The sequence below is a fragment of the Lagopus leucura genome, unplaced genomic scaffold (genome assembly GCF_019238085.1).
Source record: "Lagopus leucura isolate 7727_CA_CO unplaced genomic scaffold, USGS_WTPT01 Super-Scaffold_100026, whole genome shotgun sequence".
Taxonomy (NCBI): domain Eukaryota; kingdom Metazoa; phylum Chordata; class Aves; order Galliformes; family Phasianidae; genus Lagopus; species Lagopus leucura.
The window spans coordinates 7,688,611-7,705,354 of NW_024962277.1; the positions used below are offsets into that span (position 1 = coordinate 7,688,611).

At 38.7% G+C, this 16,744-nt stretch overlaps 1 long non-coding RNA gene across 1 annotated transcript; it reads right to left on the reverse strand.

Annotated features, from left to right (window-relative positions):
* Nucleotides 1–704: 704 nt before the first annotated feature.
* Nucleotides 705–11,248, reverse strand: LOC122184909. Its single transcript, XR_006180675.1, has 3 exons — nucleotides 11,048–11,248; nucleotides 1,607–2,089; nucleotides 705–756 (listed from the first exon to the last, which is right to left on the reverse strand). It is a non-coding gene; the product is annotated as an uncharacterized LOC122184909 (long non-coding RNA).
* Nucleotides 11,249–16,744: the final 5,496 nt, after the last annotated feature.

Genomic DNA, 16,744 nt, shown 5'->3' on the forward strand with positions numbered 1-16,744 from the left:
GCAATTAACATTTCCTTTGAAGTTCACATTGACCTGGTAGCCACTAGAATAAGTTGGCAGAACTTTTTAGTAAAGTCACTAAAGTGCTCCCAAACTGGGACTTCATCTTTGGCGTTCTACAATGCACTGAGGAATATTGAATGTGCTAAATCCCAAGTGGAATATATTTAAGTCAATCTTTGTTATGTAAAAACAGGGATTCTGCACTTCTGTCTGGAATCCTCCATCACGCATCAGGGATATATCAGAACTGGTGCATGTTCCCTGAGGAGTCGATTATCTGGTGTGCAACAGCCCTTAGGCCCCTGTCTGAAAAACTGATGGACATCAGGATATCTCAGGCAGGTGGCATGCACCCATTTTCTTACCTTACCCCTCCCAGAAAGAGTGATCTCTGGATAAGAGAAGATACTTGTAGAAAATGAAAAATTATGTATGAAAAGGTGCCACTTGTCACTAATTATCCTAGAATACAAGACAGCACATGAATGCTGAAGCACGATCACAGTTTCATTTAAATACAAAATTCATTTAATAATCCCATTCTGAGAAAGCACTATTCACAGCTTCACTTTCTCATGTCTAAAAATTCTGAGATTGTATAAGATCAAGGGTAGGGTCATGAAAAATTTACTTTAAGATTAGGTATAGCTGCTCCTTTGGAACTCTTCAACTTGCAGTATCACATAATGTGATATTATCAATTTCACAATTTACATGTTTGTGATAACACCAATAAATCAAGACTTTCAAGCACTGAAACAGAGGAAATAAAAATTCATTTAGTTAAGAGACGAGAAAGAAGCAAAGTTAAAACTTTTATCTCGTTGAAAAAGAAAATTTAAGATGTAACTACAAGACAACATAAGCATTATAGATTGAAATACTGTATAATTTCCAGAAGTGTTAGTATCTTTGGAGATGAAAATACGATGATGGTGCTGAAAACCAGACAAATGACTGCTGACCAGGTAGAAAATTCCAGAGGCACTTAGAAGAATAGATATTGAGAAGTTATGAATGGCATCACTGAACATAAAAAATTAAGGAGCATAGCTATAAGTACAAAAGCAGCCCAAACAATAAAAACACCAACATATTTATGCGTTGGTAATTATTAAAATTATCTGTGGTATAATTTTAATGTGGAGTTACGACTAGTAACCACAAAATATATTATGTATTGATCTAAAAAGGAACATAACATACCTCAAAAGTTAATTTTATATTCTCAAGATGTGTAAACACCTAAAAACTCTATTTAAGCAACTAGTCTGCACCTTCTTACTCCCTCCAGAATTAAGTAAGAGGTCATAAAAGAGGTGCTGATATTTTTTGACTGCATTTCAAAGAAATAACACACGCTCATTTGTTTGAATAAGCAGCACCTTCTCATGCTATCCTTAGCTATCGCTAGGCAAATGAGTGACTGTTTTCCTCTTCTTTCCCTGTAAAGTCCTCTTTTGTTTTATTGTTGTTAGGGACAATGGACAGCATCATGAGAATTATATATGAGAATTATATGTTTAAAATAAAACCTCTCTTGAACTCTCCAGAGAGAATTTATGCAAAGTCCCCTGATACAACTGAAGGAAAATTAGCTTACCTTCTGTTGGTGATGTCTTCAGATGCCTGCAGAGCCCCTCTGTTTCCCCATATGTCTCTTTAATTTTTACCACTGCTTCTGTTCCTCGGAGTTCCATGAGGGAGCGCAGTTCTTGCAGGGTGCACCCAAATTCTCCTGCATGGTTGGCCTCATTTCTTTGGTTCTTGGAATAAAAATCACTATTTGTCATGTCACCCATGGTTACTGATTATATTGCTCCACTTGTTAGAGTTGATAGAAGCTTAAAATCTTTTAAAAACTGAAGGAGACGAGCCTCGAATTCCAGCCTAGGATTAAAAACAATCCAGCATGTGTCCAGTGAGCGACGTGGAGAATGCCTCTGGTGTGCAAGGTGCCCCTGACCGACTAGTGGTCCGCAGAACAGCTGCTTTCAAGGCTGCAGACCAGTTCCGCTCCATTCACCATTTCCCATTATGCAGCACCCAGGCTGTAGAATCTACATGGTCATTTCTTCCTCTGGACCTTTCGGAACAAATAGAAAGCACTCATTACAAGGGTGAGCAACGATTCTTCACAAGGATGAATTCAAATTCATTCTATCGATGCAATTCGACTTGTCATTTAAGAACATCTACAGAGAAACACCGTACAGATGTCCTGTGAAATGCTGCAGGTGGTCAAAGCTAGCATGGACAACAAGGATACCACTAGCTCTTAGGTAAAGCTCTCTACAGTTAAAGCACCAATAGCAGTGTTGCATACTTTAATCAAGTCCCAAGAGCAATTGCCAAATGAGATGGTTCATAAATATTAACAAGCAAGCGCTTAGTCCAGCACACTAGATATGTGCCTCCAGTACGTGTGCTGGTTTGTACATCCACAGCAGTCATTCAGCTGACCAGAACACAGGCAAGCTTAAAGGCAGCAAAGTAACAAAAAATAATTAAACCATTAGTTTGTACAGTGGGTAAGGTAGAAGTGTTTTTCAGTGCAAGGACAGGATACAGCCACCCCTCAGAAATTCAGAATACGTGTACATACATCTCATCTTGCAGCTTCAGTGCTGTGCAGGCAAACTACCCCACAAAAGTGAGAAAACACTCAAATGCAGCACTGTGAGCTGTTGGAGCTGCAGCACAGGGGAGGGGCAGCTGGGGGCTGTCCTCCCTACACTGCCCACAGCCTACACAGCCACAGGCCTGCTAGCATCCCACACACATATACACAGCTATACTTGCACAGGGCTCCATCTTTTTTTTTTTGTTTTACCGTGCGTAGTGTTGAGAAAGCCACATTTGGACCATCTGGGAGGCAGCTGATTACTTGCTAAAAATCAGCCTTTAAACTCTTTCCCCTTCCCATACTTTAATGAAGTTGGTTTAAATACTGCCGAAAGCAGCTATTATATTTGGCACAGAGTTTTAACAGAGATTAAAGGTTTCATTTTTGCCTCAAGTGTGTGAATGCCTGTGCATTGTTAAATCTATAGGCCTTGGAATTGTTTTCTTGTGATGAAAAAGGCCCCTATACAGCCCCAGCAGCTTTCTGATTCAGACCTGTCAGCCTCAGCCATCTAGGTATGGCACCACACCGTGGATATGAGTTCACACAAAGAGGATCCCAAAGTGTTTCAAGCCCCAGTGCTACATCTATGCATCAAATATAATCTCCTGCCCACACACAGATAACATAACACACAGGCTTGGTATTTCCAAACTAACTGCATTGCCACTGCCCTGCATGTGAGAAAGATCAAGCCCACTGCATTCATTAATTCCTCCTTGCTTCTAATGACACTACCTGCTCTGGAGCTGCCTGGTACACTTTCATCAACGAGACAAACTGAATCTCTATCAGTGCTCTAACAGCTAACTCAACATTTCTTTGATTTTGAGAGGAAAAAAAGAAGAAAAACAACACTGAAGTTTTACAATATTGTAGGATGCAGTAAAAATGGCAGGCGACCGCCATTCTCTTCTTCCACCCTCCCTATTCATTGCCAGACATTCTGGTGCTAAGAGCTACTGCCAACTCTGTCACATTTTACTTTTCAAGATAAGGATTTCGGCACAAAGCATAGCTTGCAGTGAGCAGTAAAGAGAAACTGGGAGCGGCAGTAAAAATGGGCTTTCATTTGCCAAGGAGAAGATATCCTGCTCTACCACACAAGCCTTCCATGCTTGTATGCCAGACAGTGGTCACAGGAACAGTTAATTTCATGACAATTCCTTACATTAAGCATGCAGAAAAGGCCTTCATTATCACTTCATCTGTTTATAAACAGGATGGATCATTATTCTGAACAGAAATAGCATCAGCCTGTAGCATTATTTTGAAAAAAAATGGCAAGAAGCAGAAGTCACAGATGTCCTGCAAAACAGACTTCATCCCAAGAGGCACTGAATCACCACAGCTTCTGCTGACGATAACCTTTCCACCACTCATTTCTTAAATAATTTCAGACTCTTCCTGGCTTTGAGTATGGTAAGCTGTTGTTGATAGTTACCAAAAGCAAACCAAGATTTGGTCATGGCAAAGGATAAGTAAGAAAATATTAGGAAGAAAGGAGGCATTGATCATAATAACTAAAATGACAGCCTGCTATTTACTTCCAGTGGGAAAAAAAAAAATATTCCAGAGATTAATACACCTAAAGATCTTGAACACTAAAAAAAAAAAAAAGCAACAGAAATGCACCATTCACCTAACAGACAGCTTCTAGGGTTAGTTTTTGCAAAGCCTTCTCTAATAAAAGAAAATCAACAACAGCACAGCAAAAAAACAATTGCATTTTTCTAATGTGAGCCTCCTGGTACTGAATTTGGTGTCAATTATGTTTTCCACACATTCTTCTTTGTGGGATGCGTTCACCTCTCTCAAGAAAGCATTTCTTTTGACCAACTGTGCCACCCCTATACATTAATATTTTTGTTTCCATTCCTAAGAATTTCACAGCAATATTGCTTTTTAGCACATGCTTGCTAATTTTGCATTTGCCTGCTTAATTTTTTATTTCACCTTCAATTAAATATTGATCAATAAGCAACAAATATGAAGGCTGTGCTTCCTCCAGTGCTCTGAAAACAAATCCCTGAGTTCAAGCTCTTCATGATACACCTAGTGCAGTGACACCAGGGAAACACCATCTCACATTTTTGAAAGGCAGATGGTAAAATATAGGAAGCACAAAGCATGACTAACATTATTCACTGATAATGCATCTCTCTAATCCTGTGGAACAAGATATGCCAGCTTCATTTGATCCTTGAATCTCTTCTATGAAAAGCACAGGAACCCTGCCAGATGGTGTACCAGGTTAGCATAGCTGACACATGACCACATGGCCACTAAGTGGTTAATATTCCTTTAACATAAAGCTTAGAAATAGAAAACTTGAGGTTGGTATATGGCAATATTCCCCCATCAGTTGGGCTACACGACTTGCGTCAGCAGAACAGGTTAAATGACTCCAAGTGGATGAAATGTAGGAGCTCTACAAGAAATCCAGCTACCACACCAGGCTTGGATACGATCTTTGTTTGTGGTTTGGAGGGGTCTCACCATTCCCAATGACAATAATCTGCAGAGAAACCAAACCTCCACAGATAAAGTTCAGCGAAAGACAAAAACCTCCCTCCTGTCACTGAAAAACTAATTTCACACACAGTGTCATATTGCCAGCCAGGTGGTTATTTCTTTTTCCTTACCATTGCTTCTGAAACAAGGTTTTAGAAACAAGAAATCTGGGTTAAAATTTTCCTAAAGTGCATTTTGGAAACAACTGTGGAGAAATAAATATATACACACACACACACGTATATACACACATCTTCCCAACAAGAAGTTGGGAAGTAACAAGACTTCAGAGTAGAAAGCTTGAGTAAAATACTACCCTCATTTTTCTCATTTAAAAAGTCTCCATCCTGATAAAGGTTTTTATTTTTCCAAGATGTCATGGATTTTTGTTGTACAAGCTTCCCCTCTCCCTTCCTCCCCCAGGTGGCTGCATCTTGGAGAGCAGACTTCCATTCCTGTAGAGCCAAAGACAAATATTTTTCATCTTCTAGCTGCTTAAAGGAAGTGCATGCCAATTAAAACAGGAGCAATTTGGATGAAGTAACTGTAGTCCTGCTGGGAAAAGTATACCTTGATTCCCTGAATCAGGAAAAATCTCATCTTGGAAGCTCGTAAATATTTTCACAGTGTATTAGAATGATTTATAAGATATCATCACTGTGTATTCTGACAGCTGATTTCATCTGGACTTCTATTAGCATAAAATCAATGGTAAGGGAACAAACGAGCTCATCGGTTTCACCAGATCAGAACTGCAAGACCTGTGTTTCACAATCCTTAAAGGTCTGATCAAAACCTGGATTCATGACAGCTCCAAAAACTCAGGCTGTATCCATAATTTGACTGTTTTCTCCAAGATCATTATCTAAGATCATATTGACTCTGATCTCAAAATCTGACGATGAAGGAATTACTTGCCCTTACAGAAGGAAGGATAAAGAGGTAATCACTCCTTAATGGGTTGTCAGAGGAATAACCAGGGCAGAGATCAGCTAAGCTGAGGTGCTATTCACTCATTCTGCAATTGGGAAGGGAGCACACAGGACTGGTTCCCCTCAAATTCAGCCAAGGGAATTGGCTTGTAGCATTGCCGTCACACTAGGATTGTTATTTGGATGTAGATTTTCTGCCAGCTGCTCCTCTGGGACACACACAGACCTCCCAAAGCAAGGGGGAGGGAAAAAAACATGGAAGCATCACATTTTACAGAGTACTAAGTTTTTGAAAAGATTTCTCTGTATCCCTGCTATTAGAGATTTTATTCCTTGATAAAACAGAATTAAGGGGTTTCTCCCAGCAATCTCAACAAAATGGGCCAAGTGTTTTGTTTGTTTGTTTGTTTAGTTTTTGTTTATCCTCTATGGGCCATGTGGTAGAACAAGGCCAGCAACAGGCTGCCAGAATGCTGCAGGGCATTCAACACCCATGGCAGTACCTGAGAAAGAAAGCCATGCCATCCTCTAGAGAAATCTCCAGATGAAATAAATCCAGTTGTGGCCCAGTTGCACCATCTCATAAAACGTATTGCTCTTCTCCTGTATCAAAAAGAAAATTCTCATCTATTTGGGAAAATTATCTTTGCAGACCAGCAGGAGAAATGCTCATCTCTCCAAGCAGTCAAGGAAACTAATCAAAAGCACCCAAACATGCTCATGTTCAAACTCATGCTTAAAACAAATAGTGATTTTGAAGTTCAATTATCAGGAAGGCACAAGATGCAGCAGGAAAGAAAAACACTGTTTGAATAAAAGCAGGTTGGCACCTTCACAAGTGTGAAATTTTTGTTGAAAACCGGCAAGCCAAGAGTAGATGAAGAGAAAAAAAACTGAACTTTGCAATTTGTCTGAAAATATCCTATCTACAACACTACATAACCTAACGCAACTTGAAATTCATTAAGAAAACTGGTAAATAATTCAATCCTGGATGAGCATCCAGGACTGACAGACACTTGTGTGTTCCAACTACCAAAAAAACCATCCAACTCTTTCACAAATTTCCTGGTTCCTGATCCCCAAGAGCATGAAACTACCTCTAGTGCCCTGTTAAAGTGTGCAGCCATTCAATCTGTTTCATACCACTACTCATGTAAATGGCTGCAACAAAGCCAAATGAACTACTGACAGGAAGAAAAATACTATTAAAAGAATCAATTCAGTCCCATTAAAGTCAATGAAATTACTCTATCAATGACTTCTGGGGGATTGGATCAGGCCCTGTAGATGAAATCGTTCCTTCACTGATGCCAGAATTTCACTCTTTATGAATGCTGTTAGAGGGACTGCAATAAGAAACCAGATCATGTTTATTATCGCCCATTGCTGAGCACTTGCTGGAGTGACAAAATATTCTTGGCATCACTGTGCAACATTATCAACCTGCTGGCTTCAGGCACAGCTGATAGGACCTGAGGAGGGACCTGCAGCCTGTGTCCCAGCTGTTATAGGGCCCTACACATCATTAACAATGTTTAATGGAGTAAAATTATTTCCCCTGCAAAGATATTTTCCAGTGAAGTCTGTACTGGTCACAAGTTTAAGAATTCTCTTGTTTCTTGAACTAACGTGAATTTATTTTGTTGGTTATTTTTCATTAGTTATTTATTCTCCCAAGACTAATTCTACACTGCAGAGCAGTTACGGGGTTACTTTCATTCTCTACCTTCCTTTACCACACTCATATTCCTGCTCTGTGGAGTTGTACTTTTGGCACCAAAGACCCATTCTTTACCCCCTTCAAGGTTTAGACAATTCTTGTTTTCACACAGAGTTGCACAGAGATGAATACTGCAGTTGCTTCAAGGAAGGCCAACTTCCAAAGTATATTATCCATTCAATCCAAAACATAGCTGGACAAAAAAAACTAAAGCTGTTCAAACTATCATTAAATGAAAGAGATTCAGAACAACAACAACAACAACAAAAAAGAAGTCAAATGCAATGAAAACAATAGCTGAATAAATGGCCTCTTTACCTAATCTTCATGCCTTAAGATTAACTCAGAGACAGTAGCACACATTGCCATTGCTCTCAGTAATTACACTGCACATCTCAACCTCGCTTTTCCCTCTTTTCTCTAATTTTTGAGAAACATTCCATGGGGACTATTCATCTTAAATCTTGACAGTAATAAAGCAAATCATGTATATGTTCGAATCATCCATCAGCATTTTAATCAGTAAGTTCTTACACACAGGCTTCCATCCCTCCACTAATGCATATCTGCAACCAAACTCACCAACCTATTACTTGTTTGGTGGGCTTTCAGAAGAAGGTCAAAACATTTCCAGTGCTGGTTAGCATTACATGCTAATATAATAGTGGCCTCAAATACTTACGATACCAGAATTTTATTTTACTTTAAAGTAAGTTGCAGATAAATTGAGGCCTTTTCCAGCTTTACCCAGAAGCAAGAAGAGCCAATTTGTACTTTCCAAGCAGCACTGCACATTACTGTCACACATAACACAATTTTGATCCATTATTTTACTAAAAATTCTATGAAACGTTGACAGGTAGCACTTCTTTTTCTTTATAAGGAATGAGCCTGTAGGTTGTGAAAGAGAATGAAAACTTCGTCAGCTGCAGCATGAGGCATTTGGTCATGCCCTGCTCTGAACTGCAGAGGTTACACGGCCCAAACCAAACCTTACTCTGTCAACTGGCATTTCTCTACATCACAGCTCAAATCGCTGTGATGAAACCAGAATAAAATCCAAACACACGTCAGCAGAAAGGACATGATATACAGGTCAGTGGTTTCTGTAACTGGTAAAAACTTAGGAAGACAGGGATTACATCCAGCATGTGAAAGCCCTGCCAATGCCTATTTTACCTCTGTTTGAACAGCAACATTTCTGGCTCAGATGACTATTTAGGAGTTAGCACAGTTTCTTCTAGAACATGCTGGAAATAATTCACAGTGCATAGTGTTCACATACAAAATTAAATCCACATTTTTTTATTTGTTTTAAAACCTGAAAGGCCTTTTGCATTAAGACCTAATTCCAACTACTATAAAATGATCACTCTTGACACTCACATCCTCAGAAAAAAAAGACTATAATTCTACATAGCAAACCAAGGGAAACTACTTAAGGAAAAATAAAATAAATTAAAAAAGGATTTGCTGTGGTGTTTGTTCTCTTCTGTCAGCATCCATCATGTAACTAGCAGTGAGAAGGCTTGGTTGACTACACTTGGCCACATCACTCTTTAAGAGAAAGTAAAGAGAACCAAGCACATTAACAGACCTTAGTCTGTAAATAAGGGAGAGCCACTGCACAGCCTTGCCAAAACAGAATCAGATTACTGTGTTTAGCCAATAATTTTTTATTTTCAGTCTCATACATAGAATTCCACATTTTACCTGAGTAGCTTCAAAACTAATAGCAAATGAGAAAATCTTTTTTGGGTGTGGTGTTAACATTTTTCTGAAAGTGTTAACATTGAGTGCTACTTAAGGAAAAAATACATATATATCTTTTGCTAGCAGCAAGTCCAGCCAACGTGGAGTACAAGACTTCAGTGGCAGCTGAAGTCAGACATCATTACTGTCAGTCAGAAATCAGGATATGACTTTACAGCACATGAAATGCTACTGTATGATTCGGATCTCCATGGAAAATATCTGGGCAAGGGAAAAATAAATAAAACAGAAAAACATCAAACTTATCCTGCAGCCTGGTCTGTATTTGCAGCTCTACCTCCTGTCCCCTTGGTTGCCTATTAGAGGCATTACTATATTTATATTACATCTTATTGTCTTAGCAAGAAAAAGATACAACACCATTCATAAAACCAAAGTTTTTACGGCAGCACCAGTGGTGACAAACAAAGTCCAGCTTCACTACAAACAAACTACAAACTGAATAATGAAAGTGGAAGAAGAACAAATTAAAAAAAAAAAATCAAATGATTGTTTAAAAAAAGGACCTGATTTATTGTTATTTATTAATATTAATATATGAATAGAAATGGAACACGCACCATTTTTCACATGCACTATTCCTAAATGGCTGTAAAAGAAAACTGCACTCTGTAACCTACTTTTCTCAGCAAATACATACCACGTTTATTTATAGTAAGAACATGTTTGTAACTTTCTCTTTTAAAAAGCCAAAAGGAATTTTTTTTACATAATATCTACTTCGTTCTTGACATTAGAAAGAATTCTCTAAAATGGTAGAAGAAGGACCAAATTATAATTAACAGCTGTGCTTGGTGCTGTAAAAACCACTGAAGACACTTTTTTTTCTTGTTCCCTGCATATTTTACAGTAGAAGACCACTTCTACTTCTCCTGGCTAGACACACAAAATCCCTTCAAGCAGCACAAGAACATCAGCCACCTTGAACATTTCCAATGTCAGGTGGGCTGTTTAAGTAAACAGCTATTCTTAGACATCATCCCATTGGACAAGGCATGAACCCAGCAGGTGCCAGTCACAGATACTCCAACTACCCTGCTTTGACCATACACCACAAATGTGATGCCATCTTGCCTCCACAGATCTGCTCAAACTGCACAAGTTTTAAAAGCTTTCCCTAAAGCTCAGAATCCAAGGGCAGCTTGTGAAAGCGTAACAAATTTGAATTCAAACATTAAAAGGTTACAACTTACTGACAAATGAGGCTATCAGAATTGTAAAGCCACTGACACATATTAGGTTCCTATTAGACTTAGCACCTGTTTGAATCTCCTTTCTGCCACTGAGCTCTCAATGCCCAGTTATGCAAGCCCCAGCAATGGAGGAAAATAGTCCTTTAGCTTTGCTACATCTTACAGAAAATAAGTTAGATAGCAGAAGGCAAGCACTGCCTTTCTTCAAAATCATGTTTCCATCGTACTCCAAAAAATCGACAGAAATAATAATAGTTACATAAAATTAAAAAGGTGGAATTACCTGTTACTGCTACCAACACAGACCTCAGCCTTGCCAGCTCTGAATTCCAGCTTCAAATGCAAATGCTCTTCAGGACGCCCAGGTTTTGCAGGTAGCACAAAGTAAGAACAATATACTGCAACTGAAACCAAGGTTTGCTTCAAGTCTCTTCCCAGTTCTTTAAGAGAGCAGACAAAGGAACCAGAAGGGACTGAGCAAGCACCTCATCCATCCCTTGTCTCACAGTAGAACCCAGAACTCCTGCTTTTTTTCCAGCATGCATGGCAGGTCATTAGCTCGCTTATTTCTATCACCTGACATGAAAACCAGATGTGATTACTTGGCTCTTTAATCAGGGTTGAAGAAAGGGAAGCACCGAGGTAACAACAGAACCTAAATTTTTAAAAAATAAGAAAATCAAATATAAACATTTGTTCTCCTCAGTAATTTATAACCATAAACATTTTAACCGCAGTGAAACAGAAGTGGGGCTACTGGAGAGATAAGTCAGCACCACATAAATCCACGTGAAAGGATGAGAGAGAAAAAAACCCCTGCAAGGACTTGATTTTACAATAGGAACCTTCAGCCAAGGTCGCTCTTAAGAAAGAGAGCAGCCAAAAGGAGGTTTTAAATCTCAGTGGGCATTAGCTGAAACATGTACAGCAATGTTCTGCAGTGATTTTAAATAGGACATTCACCTAGGAATGAAAGTACATCAGTCAACTCTCTCACAATACAACATTTTTGCTAAATGCTCTCTACGCAGCCTGTTCAGAGAATCAAAAAGATGTTTTGAAAAAGAAGTGACAAATTAGAGTTTTACAGAAAATTGCATTGCTCCTTTCACCTGAGAACAGCTGAGGAAGATCAGAAGCATTCACCACCAGTGGAAGAAAGCTAACAGAGTGAACCTGAGGGCTGCAGTGGGGTGGCCAGACTGGGGGTTGGGTGCAGGGATGGCACTGCTCTGACTGCAGCCCCTGCGGGCAGCAAACCCCCACTCCAGGGGGGTGCATTTCTGCACATGCACCTGTATACAAAAGCTGGCACAACACACTCATCAATCCTAAGAATTAATCAGAAAGGCCAGAAAGAGTTTTGGGAGCAGCATTTCAGAAGAAAACATGTCCTTATACTCAGCTCCAAGGAAAGTGTTAATTTTTAGCAAGCAGTTTTGAAAGAAAAAGCAGTGTTCTTCCCTCAAACACATACACGGTACAGACACTACTCTTTTTCTGCTTCATAGCAGCAACGTTTGGAAAACTACTTAACCTTTCTATTTTTATCTGGATGCATTCAAATTACCAATAATGTACAACATGCTGTAACGAAACCACTGATGTAGGGTATAATTTTCCCTCAAGCACATTATCCTCGCTGGTGGCTCAGAAAAAAATAAGCTGATAAAACAGCAGCAGACATCAATTGATGGATAAAAAGTGATCACAGCTATGTATAACTCTGCTGCCCAACCTTAAAATCATACAATTAGCCAAAAAAGTGTAAGTACTAGGGCAGGACATAGGAACAGCCATACATTATCTATGGGGTCATGCTAAAAATCCTCCCACAAATCCTCCTTCTGCACGTTTTTAAATAGACCATCAGATTATCGCCTCGCAATTTAGCTATTAACACACAGATTTATTTTAAAGCCATCATCGTGCCTGGTACTTTTATTAAAGATCTTCTTCCTTGTCAGGTTCAATCGGGATCTCATCCTAACCGTGATGAGCTTTTAATTTTCTGTTCTACTAATAGCAACTTAAAAATAAAATGTTCTCTTTTGAAACTATCGTGCTGTAACTTCTTTAGGGGCTGCAAGGGGGAACAGAGAGATTAATCTTCCCACTCTGCACATTAGTTATCTGCATATATGGAAGAAACAGAACAAGAAATTGGAATTTTCTCACTGACCAAGGTATACCTCTACACAAGCACTCTGGCTACAAAGCAGCAATGGGGAGTTATCAAAATACAGGAAATAAATAGTTTAAGAGTTTCTATATAGGTTTTCTTCATCCCCTCAACAGCTCTCTTGCAGGTCATCACTGGATAATAGATTAATTAATGACATAATTAGCTGCAGGATACATAGCCTATCCAGCAAAGCCCTTCAGCAGATACTCACATTTCAGCACAAGTGGGGCCCTCATTATCTCCCTGGCTGCTGAGATGAGCCAGGTGCACATGCTGCAGCACTCACTGACAGCATCATACTGCAGTGCTGCTTTTGCTGGCAAGGAGTTACAGCAGGAATGTCAAGTCCTGGGCTATCACCAAAACCGGGAGCCCTAATACATGCAGAGAAGGAAAAAGACAGTAACTGTTCTCAAGTGCCTGCTTACACCGGTGGAAGACAGGCAAGAGCCCACTATGCATCAGCACTGCAGAAATCACCAGGAATTGCTGGCTTTTCCACAACCCTGTCTAACCTGCCCAGCTGAACAGCTTGCAAAATGCCTGCTTTGGGTACGCGCACTGCTGCACAGCCAAGGCAGGGGCTGCTTTCAGATGTAGTTTCTGTAACTGTCTAAATAAAAGCTTATGACCTCTCTTTTAGGATATGGGCCTTGCCACAGCTATTCAAGCCTATCTTTATCTAAAGATTGGAACACTGAAATGTGTTTTAATGAGGGATAAACTGAGACCATCTGGATGTCTCAGCTGCTACAGAGCATGATTGTTTGCTGATTTTAACCATGTCTCTTGCAGAGAACATAGACCTGTGTTGCACAAAGTGCACTAGCTCAGCTTGATTTCTCCTTGTAATCAAATGTGTTGATCTAAAATCTATTTCCAGCAAATTACTTGTCTCTTTTGGGAACAACTCCCTCCTCATCTCCTAATAGTGGTGACAGGGATAAGGAGAGACAACTGAAATGAAAAGGTGCATTTGTAAGAGGCTGACAGAGGGCTTGCTCAGTGAAATCTTTGATTTTGGAATCCAACCACCATTTTTTTGTATCCATACAAGAACTGCTAACATTTCAGATGGTATGTTTAGGCCTAGAGTTAAAAGGGAAAAATTTGAAAACAAAACAAAACAAAACAAAAGTGCAAAAAAATTGGCTATTTATTTGTTACTGTTGCAGACTGTTGGCATTAGGTCAATCTGCATTTATGTACATTTTTCAAATCAAATAAAACAAACATGGGACAGAATCCAAACCTCCTGTGATCCCACTGATTTTTCCACATCAGAAGACTACAGGCACTAATGTTCTGCAAAATACTCCAATTTCTAAAAATCTGTTGCAAACATCACTAATGCTTTTGACCAAAACTGTTATTTTATGCTGGGGGTGCATCTGTGTGCAATGACTTCACCAAAATAACCCTGCCATAATGCACCATTAATGATTTTAGATTTCAGCATTATTTAAATTAAGTGTTGTTAATTATGCATTCATCAAAAATGACACCTCTAGCTTCAGGTTCCAAGTAGATTTGAAAATTAAAAGAATGAAACCAACAACTGTTCTTGCAAACAGAATTACTCTAGAGATACTCAGCTCTTAAGAAATTTAGCATATATTTCTCTTTACCTTTCTACAACCAAATGAAGCTTCTGCAAAAAAATTTGGCTATACTCCTACAAAAAGCAAGCCGACCCAGAACATTCTGGGTCTATCTAGTCTATTTGACTAGATAGTGGTTATTGGTAAATGAAATCAAGTCTTGTCTCCATTTCCTACCAGACCATCAATAAATGCCTAAAAGGGAGTTTCTGGTAGTATCTTGTGACATTTGAAAGTACTATCCCTCGAAGATGCCAAGATAGATTGATTACTCCAGTAAACTCCAAATTTAAGCTTCATCTGCTACCATATTACACTGCTTAATTGATTTGTTGGGCTTGTAATTCTTTCAGAGATGAATATGGTTACAAATATATCAGCCAGTTATTGCAATGCTTCCAATTCTCAATTCTAATTCAAAATTGTTTTGATAAATCTTGGAATCCTTCATGTTAACTAAAGTTTTGAAATTCAGCTATCATTAATGATCATCAGAGTTACAAGAAAGCCAGGAGTCTTAAAAAGACACCAAATCCACAGATATTTCATGTGTTCTGGAATATCAAGGGTTCCAGAAGAAATACACTACATCATCATAGATGTGCATACACTTTCAAGTCACAGATTAAATCCCTCCCTCTACAGGTAGCAGTAACATATTACCCATACTTTCTCACTAGTGTTGAATAAGCCTGTAACACAGCTGAACTCAGTAAAACTATTAATCACATCCATAGGATATTGTGTACTAGGTGAACCACCTAACTCAGTTGAGTTTTACAGGTTGGGATTTCTATAATTAAGCTTAGGACACTGAAAACTCAAAACCCCTCATCTGTTTTAATACCCAATATCTGCAAGTAAACAAAAAGTGGTAATGCAATTGTTTCCAATGTTTCTATTACAAACCAGTTTCTGTATGTTTCCAAGAGAAGCAAACCCACACAACTTGAAAACAGATTTTTTTTTTTCTTAGCTATGTTTAATGGACTCATCAGAAATAATTCACACATCGGAGACTTGAAATTACCATAGTTCCGATAATTTTAAGTAGTTTCTTTTAAACCAGAAGGAAGGATAGTACTCTTCAGTATTATCTGTACAATCATGAAAAGAATGTCAATTTACCACCAAGCTTTGTGCGTTTCCATAGAAGTCACCTCTAAAAATAGAAATACAAGGTTTTTCTAGAAAATTCACTAAACTATTTCAAAAGATAACCAAGATCCTTTATTTTCACGCACTCACCCCAAATGCTATCACAAACTACATATGCAGTCAGTTCTTGATTTCAGTGAGCAACTGAGCCAAAGTGGGGATTAACATGATACCAACTTGTTCTACAGGCTGTTTAAAGTTAGTAAATCAATGCAAAGTACTTTTAGAAGTACTTTAAATAAGCATAGCTTTATTCACATATGTTTGCCTGTCTGTTGTTTTGCCTTCTTTGCAAATGAACAGAAAATACTTCGTAAGATGTATTCCTTAAAAATCTAATGTTTATCTTCTTTTCCACAACTTCTTGTAGGAACAAAACTTACCAAGTTCTAACATAACCATTAAAAAAAAGAAAATTCCATTTTCAAAAATGATTTTTGCACTTGGGAGTATACATCTGTGGAAATAAAATGGTCTAAAAGACATTTCTCTAACAGCTACTCAAATGACCTTCAAGAAATTACAGAAACAGTAATAATGTAAATCCATGATCTAAATGTAATCATTTTTCAAAGCTGCACTTCCCCGGTCTTCCTATGACTGCCAAAACCATGTACACCTCATTTTAACAGACTGAAAAACATTCTTGTAGCACTCTGCGTACTCATATTCTTCATTTACACAGTCAAAAGGCAGTGACACAAGAAAATCGGTGTATATGCTCCTGTTTATCCGTTTTTCTGGTTGACCTGATCTGCCACTTGTGAGCATGCAAGAACAACAGCTTATTTGCTGAATCTGTTTTACCCCACTGTCATTCAAGATGTAGTATGATTCTTAAATAGGCAACAGTCAGATTAATATAATTGAGGATGCAGTTCAGAGAGACAGGAAGTCATGCCAGAGTTGCCACATGCGTATTCTCCTATGATTAAAACATCCCTAGGGTTCTATTGGCATAAAGAAGAACCCAAATCAGAGATGCACAGAAGCCAGAGGACCAAGAGATGTGAGTTTTGCTCTTCAGAACAGCTCA